Here is a 12,441-nt window from a genome sequence, read left to right as displayed (position 1 = left end):
TAATCCAGATCTGTTAAGCATAATCATTTCCAGGGTTAAATGAAAGATGGACGACGTAAAATTGAGGTAGCGAACAACAGGTCAAAGGGTAAACAAAACAGGGTTGAACAATAACGTATGTCCTCAAGTTTTTCGAGCTGAGAAAAAAAACTAAGGTTTTCAAATAGGTATCTCCCTGCAAACCCTGCGAATGAGACACGGCCAATAATATAGAGTGATCTGTGCGGTACTAATTTCGTAAGTAAAAACACTGAAGTTAAAGAAGTAATTAATCAGTTTAGATAGCATCTCTATCCTGAACGCATTCTCTCCAAATAAAACCTTGAAGAAAACTCAGCGGATGTTTCACTATATCCTCCTCACGAAAAGAAGCAGATCGCGGATGAAAGACCAGCACGTATAAACATCCCCGATGTATAATGGCTTATTAACCCTGCGTTAGTCCCAATAAATTTAGCTTAAGTGTTCATAATTTCTAGTTGATAACTTATTTCTTTTCCTCCCTCTCAGGACTCTCTTGACCCAGTGAGGGTATAGCACACATGGTATGGCGCAGTTGTATCTCAGTTTTCCTTGGAATTGAATCAGATTGAAAGGTAATGTTTATGCAATCACCTCATATTCATTTTTCTTGCCACTTCCATTTATGAAAACATTTTGTGCTCATAATAGATATTAAAAAAATAACACAAATTAGTGTATCATGTGAGTATTTTTTAAATAAATGTGATCTAAATCTTCCTTATTTTTATACTCTATTTTATTGTATTATTTTATATAAATATCAACAAGTTACAATTGATTCAAACGATTCAACAGGGACTGTAGATATATCCTGAACAAACAGGATACGTATAAATTACAAAATAATGACACTAAAGGACTTCCATGAAGCCTGTCAAAAGTTGTTGGAGCGGTACAACAAGTGTATTGCAGTCAGAAGAGATTACTTAGAAAGGGACTAGAGTTTAATGTGTGTACTATCAATAAAAATGCTCATATGAAAAAATTCTGAAACCTTATTGAAGGCACCTCGTATATATATATATATATATATATATATATATATATATATATATATATATATATATACTCCATCGAAACCCTATAGGTTAAGGAGATTAATTTTCTAAAGCATTCTTTGTCTTGCTTAGAATAATAAAAATTCTTTGATATGAAACTCAACTACTTCATTTCATTTCAATGAGAGTTTTTTTTTAAATTCATTGAATTACAATTTAATATATATATATATATATATATATATATATTAAATTCATTGAATTACAATTTAATATATATATATATATATATATATAAACACAAATATTTATTTAAAAACTATATATACATATTCCAAAGACGGACCAGCGGTTTCATTGTATTGAACCAGTCATCTGTGACTGATATGAAATCAATACGACTTATCAGCGTCGTTAATCTCATTCTCACTAATGTTCCGATTTTTCCGATTTTGATTCCGATTACTCGTCCCAACACACACACACACACGCACACACACACGCACACACACACACACACGCACACGTGCACGCACACACACTCACATTGATCTCCAAATTGATCTCCTCAAATACAAAAATATTCTACAGTGAATTAAAGAATATCAAACAGGTCCTGATGATAACCAATTCCCTAATTTCTTAATAGATAAACAAATTAAACCAACAATTTAAAACCTAGACCAAACTAATACTACCCAAGTTAGCAATCCCAACCGCATCAATATACAATCTATCGCAACCAACTACACCACAGCTTTAAATCAGATTAAATGAAGAAATATAATACATTGATATATATCCCCAGTCCATAATATTTACTATAAAAAATTAACAACTGCTAACCTTATAATTAAAAAAAAAATTCCCAGACAACAAAATCAATCGATGAAACCAATGTAGTCTATCAATTAAATGCCCCTTGGTAAAATGCATCTCCGACACCAACAGCTACATTGGACACACGACTAATACATTGTCCAGACGATTGATCCTACACCTTGCCGACACAAGCTCAATTTCCCAACACCTAAAAAACATGGCTGCCAACATTCTCAATTGAGAAAGGTTCTAGTAGAAAATACAAAAATCCTCCATATAGATTCAAACGTTGAAAGATTAAAAATATTGGAAGCACTTTATATAAAAACTAAACAACCAAAAATAAATTACGTAAATTTTGAAAACAGTAGTAAAATTCTGAAGTGCCTTGTTACGTGACTATTCAATATATGTATATATGTATGCACGCATATGGTATATATATATGTGTATTGTAATGTAAAGTTATAAACAATTAATACATAAACACACACACATCCACATACGCACGCACGCACACACACACACACACACATATATATACATATATATAATGGTTGTATCGATTGGTTTCCTAGATGTAAATCCAATGAAACTCGCGTGATTATTAAAGAGTGCTCAATGCAGGACAGAGCTGGTACATAATGTTTGTATAATACACAAACTGTATATATATATATATATATATATATATATATATATATATATATATATATATATACAGCTGGTGCATAATGTTTGTATAATACACAAACTGTATATATATATATATATATATATATATATATATATATATATATATATATATATACAGTGCGTGTGAGTCTTAAAAGCACGGAATAATTGAGCTTAATCGCATCTAGAGAAGCCAATATTGGTGTTAGTGTATTAAATTTCCAAATGTAATCTTTTGTAAATAAAATTAATTTTATCTCTCTCTAGATACTGGGTGGTCCAAACGTTTCTTTGCTAATTAAAACAATTTGAATTCTTGTAAATTTGCTGTTGCAAAGTTCAGCACATTCGAATAGAAACAATTTTCGAATTATTTTTTTAAACAGGAAAAGTCTCTCTTTTTTTCTTCATCATATTCGTACGCACGTAATCAGCAACAACCTTGGCCTTCGGGTCTCCACATTAAAAAAACGACCCTGGTGTCTAACTCTGTCCCGTGGGGGAGACATTGTAAATAGGAAGAATAATTTATAATATGCTTACGTTCTCAAAACATTAGTCAATTATGAATTTGTTGGTTACCTTCTATCTTTTTTTCATTTATGAAATCTTAGGAAAACAAGCGTTACTGAAAGCAGCAAAGGCAGGTCGGAACAGTTCATTGCAACAACTTCATTTCTTATTTTATGCAAATAACATCTATTTCATGAGCTACAAAACAATTGCAAACATATAGTCATCTATGAATTAATACCGTAGAACCTTTAACGTACGTACGTGTCACGCTTTCCAGATTATAAATTATTCAATCGGGAGATCCTATTTATTAAAAAGGAGGAAAGAAGGTGATAACATATTATGAACATTAAATTAGTATATAAATACGCTAACTTAATGTTCGTAGTATGTTATCACCTTCTATCCCCTCTTTTTAATTAATAATATCGCCCGAACACCGAAGACGCAATGTAAAATAAATGAATAAATAAATTAAAAAAAAAAAATGATGTCGCTTTTGGGTCCTACGTGAAACTAAAATATACCTTCTTGGTCTTCTGGCTAGGATCCAAGGGTAGTATCTGTTCTGTCTAAAGATAGTGTAATAATATCGTGGGGTTTCTATTCGCGCTGGGCGTCCATATAATGGAAATATGTCACAGACCCCAAGATAAAAAAGGAAAGAATATAAAAAAAGATATTGGTGATACATCTTAATAACCTGATATATTCGCACGCTACATTAACCAGATTAACTTTACAATGTCAGCAAATTCAAGTACCTAGGGACCACGGTCATGAACAACAACATTAAACAGATCACTTAGATAAATCCTTTTACAAACTTAACAAAAGGATTATATTAATATTACAGACTCTCTATTTACGATGAACGTCATAGAATGTCCAGCAACAATATATTACATATGAAAGATGCCGCTGTGGAATTGTTATAAGTATCGCCAGTTATATATTGCAGTATAACCCCGGGATACGGCGGCCTTGGGATACCTTTTTTTAGGTTACGACGTGGAATACGATGCTTTCTGGCCACTGGTTACGGTATTTGCCATTGCTTACCATGTAATTTATAATGTATTTTGATTATATACATATGTATTATATACTGCACTGTATTTAGTTACTAATTTCTAATGCCGTATCCCGGGGTTCTACTGTATTATCAAAGTTGAAATGAACTGACGCAAGAGAGCACCTGTATTGTTACAAAACCACAATTCGCTCATGATGACGTATTGCATCTACCACTGATCTCTCACTATTAGACAGGCTCCAAAAAGCACCAAATTTAATAGGTCACCCACTGTTGGTCAAGCTCCAGCCGATGTCCACATTGTCGCATCTTTGTGTTTCTTTTGCAAGCAATGAAATGGAGTGTGCTCTGATGAATTCATAGTACTTGTGCCCCCCGAACGTACATACTTCCGACTAACCAAGCAGCAAAGCCCCACCCTTTAATTGTCGAGGTCCATAGATGCCGAAAAACCTTCTACTCTAATCGTCTCCTTTTTAAGACTGCTAGACTTTGAAATTCCGCCCCTGTTTCCTACTTCTCTAACTGTACTAAGTTGCAGGTTTAACCGTCATGTAAACAGACACCTCGTTGCTTAACTCACACAAACCCCTATTTAACACAATCCCATACAGTAGTTCTAAATGGCAATATTAAAAATAATAGTCACCCACGCACTACAAGATTGTAGATAGCAGGCTACTCGGCGTAGCCCAGTCGTAAAATACCTAAAACTATTAAATCTTAATTCATACAGAAACTAAGACACGTGTATGCGATTATTATGTTTTTTCTAAACAGTTTGCTTCTTGAAAATGAAGATTACTGGAGCTGAGATCGACTCCAAAACCTGAAGACAGTGAGTCAAGCACGATAACTATTAGGCCAGCTTGACACAATCTTTAAAAAGTGTTTTCAAATCTTCTTATTCTTAACATAAGTAATCTGTCATGTGAACGATTCACGCATGCGCATTCGTGAAGCGGTTGACAAACAGATAAAAATCTGATGATCCCTACGTACCAAATTTTTAATTTTGACCCACTAGCAGCCCATTTTCAGGATGAACACCGATTAAAACGTTTTCCATATGTCTGTATATCCTATATACCACATTTCAAGTCTGTAGATCAAAAATTCGCTGAGTATATAGGTTTAGAATTGTCCTCACACAAACACATTCTCACTTTTATAGATATATAGATTATGTACATATTTCGAGCCTTAAAAAAAATTCCTGTCTTTTTCTCTCTTACTTTCCCTCTCTGTACTGCTCTAACCAAGTATGCCGACCTTTTCTACAAATTCCAAAACCTCAAAATGAAACATCTCCAGAAAAAAAAACTCGAATAAACCTAGAACCCTATCTTTCAACGTAGACCCCTACTACCATGTCTCCTTCTCCAACAACAGGGGTCTAGGTTCCAACCTTCCAGAGGTTGAAACCCAATTACAGAAGACGACACCGGACATATTCTTTCTAAGCGAAACTGGAATAGGGCCGACCACTTCCCTAGATGAGTTCATAATTAATGGATATCCTAACTTAACATCTACATCTGACCCACAAGATCGACATGGGCATAAAATATGTGCCTACATTATCTATGCCTAAATCAAAACGTAGATTCCATGAACAAAGCTTCTTTCTTAGAACTGCACGCCTGTGGAACTCTGTTCCGTCTGCTTGCTTCCCTCCTGACTACAACTTGGATGTCTCCAAGTCCAACATAAACAAATTCCTGATGAACCACCCCCATAAGTAGACACTCTAAATATCCACACTAACGTACTGTACTTACAATAACCCTTATCCCTGAGTTGCTTCCGGGCCTTGATAAGTGGTGACCACCTTGTAAAAAAAAGAAACAATTGTGAAGATATTTTAACTTAAAGTATGTTTAAGTGTCATTTTTTTTTTTTTTACTTTAATTGGATACTAACAGGGACACTCGACATTGCCCGAGATTCAATGAGGCTCAACAAATATTATACACATACTTTTATTGTAATCGATATCGATGAAATTACCCATTTTTCAGTCAAAATGATTGATTGTCTGCTATAGTTCGAGACCCGGTGCATGATGAAACCTCACATTCCTTCCCACAGTTACTTAGTCCATAATAAATTGTAATCTAAATTGCACTATAGAGAACATACTGTTGATTTTATAAAATTAGTTTAATATAATAGCTTGAATCAAAGCTTACAATTCAAAAGTCAAGTACTATGGTTCAATTGTGCATAAAACAGATACATTCTTTTCGAACGCACCCCTGTCTTATCAAAACCCACTGTTGACTATATAAAATTGTTTTATTTAATGGCTTGAATTGAAGTTAAAAATGCAAAAGCCGAGTATCATTGTTCCATTATGATCTAAATAGCAAAATTCATTTCAAACGTGCTCTTGTCTTATCAAGGAACCTACTGTTGATTTTATCCGCCGAACCCTGCTGCTTGCGCGGTAATAAAGTTTCTCAAATTAACTTGTGATTTTAGACTTTATAGGTCGTGCTCCTTTTCTAATCAAATTTTTCGAGCATAAATTTCCGATACTTATCAAAGGCATTTCGATAGAAAACCTATCTAACAACAGTCCCTGATACATGAGATATATTTGTTTGAAATTTCATAAAAATCGGCTCCGTAGGGAGTCCATAGGGAACGAACACTATCACACACACACACACACACACACACACACACACACACACACACACACACACACACACACACACACACACAGTTAAACTTCCTTTTATATATAAATAGAGATATTGCCAAGAAGACTTGGGGGGATATTTTCAATTAGGGTTCAGAGTTATGATGGCGTATCTTAAGTGACAGTTTTTATAGTCAGATGTTTGTTCCCATTACGTTTAAAGTATCGCAGTCATGAAAACACGAAGCAAAGAAGGAATTGCGAAGGCAAGCGATTTGAGGGAAGATAAAAGTCACACAGTATTCGGAGACTTCTATTATGCAGTGGTGGGATTTTTTTCTGCTTGTCAGCTTTGTTGGTATTACTTACGTTGTAGATACAAGTACAATATACTCGTTCGTCGGAGCACATTCAGTAAAATTACTAGTAAAGACAAACACATGGATACAACTGTGAATTAAAGATATCCGTGTAATTATAAAAGAATCGACGATCGACTTAGTAATATAAACCGATCCTACGAGGGTTATAGTTTGTAGTACACAAATGTCGCCCGAAAGAAAACAATACTACAGCCTTATTTTAAAACTTTTATTGAAAAAATCAATTCAAGTAACTTGATTATGTAGTGGAGCTGACGTCTATTCAATGTAGCCGCCTTGAGTCTCAATCACAACCTGGATACTGGTCCGGAACTGGGAGCATACATTTTCCATAAGCGTCGACGGGTGCTCGGCGAATATTCGGCGGCATCGATCAGGCTTGCTTTGATGTTGTGGTAGGTGATGCTGGTGATGTTCTAGACGTATGACCAAACGAAGTAGTCCAATGGGATCAGGTCGGGGAAGGAGAGCGGCCAGTAAGAGAAGGGTATAAAGTCGTAGTACTCCTTCTCAAGCCAAGCCTGGATCTCTTTGGACTTGTAGGCCGGCGCCGAGTCCTGCTGCCACACCCATTTTGCGCCAGGCGATCACCACAAACTTCAGCACCTCCAGGTACACTTTGGTGTTGCCTTTCAAGTCGGCTTCGAAGATGTGAGGTGAGGCATGATGTGGAAAACTGGATTTCATGAAACGGAAATGGAATCATGCCGTCTTTTCTAGGGCGACAATTTTATCGTTCCATTCTGTATATAAAAATTAGTTTTTATAATGTAAATTAATGAAATAATGTAATAATAGGTTGGTGCAAAAATAATGTCGTTTTTTATCTTCAACTATATATAAAACATTATTTTTGCACTAACCTAATAGATTCCGTTCATGTTTACTGTTTTTTTTAAAGACAGTCTAAACTAAGAACATTAGCCATAACCCTAACCCTAACCCTAAACTAAGAACATTAGCATTCTGTGTTTGTATTTAACTAAACGGAAGCATATTAATATCTACTCAGGCCAACGTAATTACGAGGGTGAATGCTTTTAAAATCATTTTGAATGTCAATCTTCCTCCATCTTACTCCCTTTCTCTCTCTCTCTTTCTCATCTTTCTTTTACTCTATTTTCCTCTCTCTCTCTCTCTCTCTCTCTCTCTCTTCTCATCTCTTTCTCTCTCCACCCCCGACAAAATTATATTAAATATTTGTCTGAAAACCTTTATTCATCAACATGACAGTTTCCGTAATTCAATCTTTCTTTTTATCTCTATTTTTTTCAAAGAAAATACATCAAGACCCGGAGGCCACTCGAGGACAAGGGAGTGCACGGTAGTCAATGGGGAAATATCATAGTAATCTTAGTAGTGGAAATTTGATAGATTAGATTCAACAAGAACTTATTTATGTTTGACTTAAAGACAATCAAACTGCAGTCAACTGGAAAGCGGGCAAACAGAAGAGAGTTGCACAGGCGTGTAGTTCTAAGAAAGAAACTTAGTTTATGGAATCTACATTTAGGTCTAGACACAGATTAAGAGTGGGGGAAATTATGGTCATGGTTTCAGATAGACGAGTGTCTTTCATGAAAGTTTGGCAAGGGGGACCATAGTTGGAGCTTAGACGAGCACTTGCCATAAGAATAACGATAGAGTTGAGACACGCTCGTAACGTTTCTTCTGGTAGAAAAAAGGTTGCAGGAAAGAGAAAAGGGCATCCCCTACTAGGCTACGAAGTTTATTTTGAACTCTATCAAGGCAAGATAAGTTGCTTTCAACAGCTTCTTCCCAGAAGTGGAAACAGTTCTCCATCATAGGAGGTACTTTGCTCTTATACAGATAGACAATTGCAACTGGAGCGGTACTTATATATAAAATACATGTGTGTGTGCACGCGCGAGCGTGTGCGGATGATTCCGTTCCTCATGGACTCCAAAACGGCTTAATGTACTTTATGTGTCGGACGAACGTTTTTAAATAGGTTTTCTATAGGAATGACTCTAATACGTGTCGAAAATCGATAATCGAAAAAATCCAATTAAAGAAGAAACAGTCCGATTTTGACGAAAGTTAACACCCTTATACAGCTTAACATCATAAGTGCATTTGAGAAGTTTTATTACCACTACAGCATAAAAAAATTATAAGTATAAAATCAACAATAGGCTACCGGACAGGGGGGGGGGCGTTCGGAATGAATGTTTCTGTGTAGAGCATAATTAAACCATAATAATTGAATTTCGCATTACAAACTTTAATTTAAGTCATTATATAAAATAATTTCATAACATGAACGATAAATTCTCTACAGTGCAACGTAGATTACAATTTATCATGGGGTAAGTCACCAAGAAAGGCATGTGAAGCTTCATCTCGGTGTACCGTGATGCGTCCCCGACTAGAGCAGGCAATCAATTGATTTGATTAAAAAATGGGCGATTTCACTGATTTCGATGACAAAAAAAGTATTGGAAGTAAGAAACATTCGTCGATCCTCATTTTTATCCCGGTCAACTTTAGGTCTCCTTGCTAGTCTTGTATGTATATAAAAGTGAGAATGTGTGTGAGGACAATTCGCACCCTATATGCCCAACGAATTTTTTTATTTACATGCTTGAAATGGGTATATATGGTATTCAGACGTGTGGAAAACCTTTCAATCGATTTTCATCAGGAAAAAAGAACTGCTAAGGGGTAAAAATGAAAACAATTCGAACGTGGGCGTCATCGAATTTTTATCTGTTTGTCAACTATTTCACGAATGCGCATGCGTGAATCGTTCATATGACAGACTCCTTACGTAAAGAATAACTCGGTTTGAAAACACTTTTTAAAGATTGTGTCAAGCTGGCCTGATGGTTATCATGCTTGACTCATTATTTTTAGGTTTTGGTCTCGATCTCAGCTTCAGTAGTTCTTTTTTTTTTATTCCTAAGAGATGAACTGATTAGAAAAAATAACATAATACTCGCAGTTTCTGTACGAATTAAAATATAATATTTATGCATATTTTACGACCTGGCAACGCCAGGCGACCTGCTAGCACACCATAAAATGCACATTTTCACTCAAACAACATGACCTTTTTTTGTACTAGTTGACGCAGCCGGTATTCAATAAGTTAAGCTATACTAATAATCTGTTAATGCACATTTTTCGAGGTGTTATGAATCTTGAATGAACTCTTTATTGATAATCGATAATGACAATGCAACGTGTGTCCCTCTATACTTGTCATTCCAGAGGAAAGGAAAAGTTAGACGCAATGTCATTTTATGTACGATATCAGACTCCTAAAGAAAGGGCACTCTGAATGGGACAGGAAGAAAAATTGACCAAGTCATGAAGAATCTCTTTTCCTTTAGTCTAGTAGAATACAGATACTATGCTTTGATCCTAGTGCTAATGCAAGTGTATGTCTTTAAGTCTTTCTGCTGCTTCGTATGACTAAACATTATCAAATATAACGTAAGAATTAACAAAAAAAAAAGAATAAATGAGACGGAAAATGATGAAGTGCGGCAACACTGCCAACAGTCACATAGATATTTGCTAATGGGATTGAATAACTCATTTTCGTTTTTAGTTAATCATGAATACTTCCTCATTCTATTTAAGAAATTGCATCCAGATTTTGTGGTGCGCCACCCCTCAGCTATTGGAACTCTGGGCAATCCCATAGTTTGCCGACTGGCTAGCACTGGTCGCCGTCGACAATGGAAATGTAGACTCGAGTTATTCACACATTCCTTGTTCTTAAATGAAAAAAGTGGAAGTAAATGGATTTATATTTATATCCACACACACACACATACACACACATACACACATATATATATATACATATATATATATATATATATACATATATATATATATATATATATATATATATATATATATATATATATTACAGATCTACTAGTCGTTGAATAACATGACGCCAGTAAAATGAGCAATACGATATGCAAAAAGAGAGAGAGAAAGAAGGAAATTTACCGCAGCTATTAATTTCGCTATTAAGGAAAATAAATAAATAAATAAATAAATAAATAAAAGAAGAAACACACGGAAAAGAAAGAAAAAGAAAGGAAAATTCCTTTGGCATATTCGACGAGTGACTAAGGGCGTATAGAACCGCTGGTACATCGAGACAAATCCCGTAGGGCCGGGGAGCCTATCACCTGGTGCCACCAATTGCCTAGAATTATAGACTGACAATTTGGAGAGTGTCTATGAAGTAGTTTTACTATTCTTGAATGTCGGATCACCTCTCTTGATGACGATAATAAATTCACTGTAAGTCCCCCCCAACATATATATAGTAAAAATGGTAAAAATTAGTAAAAATCTGAAGAAAGTACTCAATATTATTGCAGAGCAAATAAAAATTTTTTAATTACCGCTTTATCCGCTTAGTTACATATGTTTCGGTTACCGAATCGGATCAACGATTCAGTAACTTAATCAGATTTTACAGAAAACGTCTGATGAAGTTACTGGATCGTTGATACGATTCGGTAACCGAAACATGTGTAACTAAGCAGATAAAACGGTAATATATATATATATATATATATATATATAGAGAGAGAGAGATAGATAGATAGATAGATCCTGAATTTTAATGAATAATTAATAATTGCATCTTTTTTAAATGAATCATAAAATATTTACATCTATATTATTCCCAGATTTTTTCGGGTCGTATTTTTTTCTAATTGAACTGCCCGAAATTATTTTACTGACAAAACAATGCAAAAGATTTAACCCTGGTTGTAGATCATGACATCCGTCTGCGTTTTCTTAAGCCTGTTCATATGTAAGTGTTATTAGGATTGCATATTAAAAATCTAACAAATGATAATAAGTATCGCACCTGTATGGTCCCATAAATATAAACATTGTATGATTTTCTTAAAGCACTAAACGTCAAATAGTAAGTGTATTCATACTCTTCTCCGTCGAAAACAACATTTAGTGCATGCATGTATTTAAAAGGTGATCGTAAAGACACAAATGATACTGTAAATTTGGTAGACGATCTTGAAGGTTTTAATTCTCTCCCGCTGCAAGCACTTAAATACCAGGGCTGGAAAGTGGGATTTAAAAGTCAGCGCCGCCTAGGAGAGGCACTCTAACCTGCAAAAAGTGTCCGGGTAACCACGTCGGAGTTCTCCGGCAAAGGCGCCTCAGACGAAGACAAAGGTTGGGAGAATAAGCCTCCTAGAACTGCACAGGAACGGCATTAAACCGCAATCAACAGGCTTGCAAGCTTACAGGAATGATCTAATCCCTTGTTTGTTTTGAGGCCAAGGATAAAAAAATCCCTAGCAGAGAAATGGTACT

At 35.1% G+C, this 12,441-nt stretch overlaps 1 protein-coding gene across 1 annotated transcript in view; it reads right to left on the bottom strand.

Moving 5' to 3' along the window:
• Nucleotides 1-12,441, bottom strand: part of LOC145276711 (ADAMTS-like protein 3) — a 583,334-nt gene that overhangs the window by 137,070 nt on the left and 433,823 nt on the right. The window lies entirely within an intron of this gene.

This window comes from Euprymna scolopes, chromosome 5 (genome assembly GCF_053919585.1).
Source record: "Euprymna scolopes isolate OS-2025 chromosome 5, ASM5391958v1, whole genome shotgun sequence".
Lineage (NCBI taxonomy): Eukaryota > Metazoa > Mollusca > Cephalopoda > Sepiida > Sepiolidae > Euprymna > Euprymna scolopes.
Note: the sequence above shows the minus strand (reverse complement) of the source record. Positions and strands in the feature narration are given on the sequence as shown.